This window comes from Choloepus didactylus, chromosome 4 (genome assembly GCF_015220235.1).
Source record: "Choloepus didactylus isolate mChoDid1 chromosome 4, mChoDid1.pri, whole genome shotgun sequence".
Taxonomy (NCBI): domain Eukaryota; kingdom Metazoa; phylum Chordata; class Mammalia; order Pilosa; family Megalonychidae; genus Choloepus; species Choloepus didactylus.
In genome coordinates this window covers 35717269-35720248 of record NC_051310.1, presented here as the reverse complement: position 1 = coordinate 35720248, position 2980 = coordinate 35717269, and positions in this window count along the sequence as shown.

The following is a 2980-nucleotide window of genomic DNA, read 5'->3' as shown; positions in this document are numbered from 1 at the left end:
AGGGACAGGGTGGGGTAGTGGCCAAGGCATGTGGGCTGTGGAGTCAGACAGCCTGGGTTTAAACTCCCCCTGACTAGCTGGGTTCAAATCCAAGCTTTCCAGCTACTAGCTGTGTGACTGTGAGCAACTTACTTCATCTCTCCGAACCTCGGTTTCCTTGTCTCTAAGACAAGGATACTAATAGAACCTCCTAAGGATGTTGCAAGGATTCATAGGTTAATATTAATATTTGTAAAGTGCTTAGGACAGAGTGACACAGAGTAAGCACTCAATATCTTTTTATTATTATGTTTCAATTTATGTAGTTGGTCATACATATCTTTGACAGTTATTTTGCTTTTGTTTGCTTAAGTTGTCACTTACCTGGGCACTGGAGTTACAGTGGTGAGAGACATGGTCTCCCATATCTTGATGGTGAAGAGACAGACGTGAATCAAATACTCCCAGAAATAAATGTACAGTTGCAGCTGGGATCTGGGCTTTGAAGGGGCATACGGGCTCAGAGAATGCATAATAATGCGGAGAGACCAGCCAGGCTAGTCAGGGAGGGTTACCTGGAGAAATGGACTCTATAGCCAAGATATGAAGATGAATGGGAGTTAACTGATCCAAGAAGGGAAGGAAAAGCACTTTAGGCAGAGGGAACAGCAGGGAACAGCATGTGCAAAGACCCTGCAAATTAGAAGGGCTGAAGGAAGACAGACATGGCAGGGTATGGAGAGCTTGGGTGCAAGTAGTATGAGATGGAGCTGGAAGGCAGTCAGGGGCTTGCAGGCAAGTTAAGGGGCTTTGTTTCTTAATTTTTATTGTGGTAAAATATACCATACATAAAATTTGTCATTTTAACCATTTGTAAGCATATAATTCAGTGGCATTAATTACATTCACAATGTTGTGCAACCATCATTACTGTTTATTCCCCAATTTTTTTTATCACCCCAAACAGAAACTCTGTACCCATGAAGCATTAACGTCCCATTCCCCCACCTCTAGCCCTTAACCTCTAATCCACTTTGCATCTCCATGAATTTGCCTATTCTAGGTATTTCATATAAGTGGATCCGTACAATTCTGTCCTTTTGTGTCTGTCTTATTTTGCATAGCATCACGTTTTCAAGGTTCATCCACACTGTAGCATGTATCAGAACTTCATGAGGAGCTTGGTTTTCATCCTAAGAGAAATGGGTATCCTTTGAAGGCTTTAATCAGGGGAGGTTGCCTCGCCCAGCCTTGCCTTTTGTAAAGTGCATTTTGGGTAAAGGGAAGCCAGGGAGGAAGTGGGGAGGCCATTTAGGCAGTTATCACAGGAAGCCTGAGCCAAAGCTGATGGGGACTTGGACTAGGGCTTGGCCACAGAGAAGGAGAGAAGTGGACGGAATCAGGGAGATTTGGGGTGGTAGAATCTCCGGACTTGGAGAAGGACGTGAAGCTGAGGGCAGAATCTCAGGATGTGGAGAAGGACGGGAAGGTGAGGGCTCAGGCCTGTCTCTGTCCTTGATCTCCAGAGGGGCTGCGGCCAGGGCCAGTGGCTCTCAGATTTGTGGGCTCCTCTGGGATGGGGGTGGGAGTGGACCCCTGGGTCTGAGTTGGGAGCAAAGGAAACAGAAAGAACATCCACTCTGTCCTGGGGAAGAGCCTCACGGAGACCAGAAGAGACGAGGAGTGAGCAGCCACTCTGTCTTCTTTCTTCCTCTCTTTTTGTATCTTCCCACGGAGCACAGATGTCACAGCACCGGAAGGATGGGTCTTCCTGGTGTCCCAGATGACAGGTGGTAGAGGAGTGGAAGGGTTCTGCCCTGTCTCCCAATTCGGACGCCCCAGGCTGGGTCCCGCAGGGGTCTGTCCCCGCTGTCCCTGGTGTGCTTCACCTACTTGGAATTGTGAAGCCCCTCCCACCTGGGGACGCCCTCCCCAGCTCTCAGCTCCCCCAAGAAGTGGGCGATGCTCCCCTCTGAGAGAGAAATTGTGGGAGAAAGGATCCTGACCCCGACCCTCCCCAGCCGTGCGACCCCAGGCAAGTCACTTCTTTCAGCACCAGGGGATGTGTGGAGCATCCACTGGAGGCTGCCCTGCCTCAGACCAGCAGAGCCGAGACCAGGCACGAGCCCACCCTCGGAGGGACAAGTGTGAGGCAGATGTGGCTGCACTATGAATCTGAGCAGGTGTGGTGGTGGCTCAGGACAGGGGGTTGGGAGGTAGTTGTCAGAAAGAGAAAGTCAGAAGATTTTCTTGAACTGTGTCTTGGGAGATTGTTATCTGTTTGGAGGAAAAGCAGGACAGGGGGTGGAGGCAGATAAGGGAATTCCAGGCAGGCGGAACAACCTGGGCGAAGGCACGGAGGTGGGAAAGAGACGCGGGTCTTCAGTTTGCTGCCAGAGATGTGCTGCCTGGGCAGGGACCCCCCGGACACCAGGACTTTGGCTCTGGAGTGGATGAGGGTGGAGGGAGGTGAGGGACTTCTGGCAGGGAAGCCATTTAGGGTGGTGTTCAGCTGGAAATGATTTTTTAAAAATTTCCATATAGCACTTAGCATACATCCAACACTATTCAAATATTTATGTATGTATTATTCACAGTAACTCTAGGCAGCATTCGCCCTCCTGATCCCCATTTTCCATATGGAAAAACACCAAGAAGCAGCCTGCCCAAGGTTCCGGAAGCAGGGAATAGGAATTGAACAGGGCAACCTGTCTCCAGAGTCCATGCTTTCAACCTCTTGCAGCTGGCTCTGAGCAGAAGTGTGATGGACAGGGCTGGAGGGAGTTAAGGAGGGACAGTGGTCAGGAGCTGGCCCCAGATGGGAAATTGGGGGTGAAGGGGTGAGGGCAGAACCTAAGCGGGCTCCCAGGTGCCTGCGTACCGCTCACTGAGCTGTGGAACCAGGAGGTGGGACAGCCTGGCCGGCCCCGGCTCCCTCTCTGTGAAATGGGACAGGAGCACCTGTCTCAGCGGTGGAGGGAGCAGGTGTGAACCTCCCCCA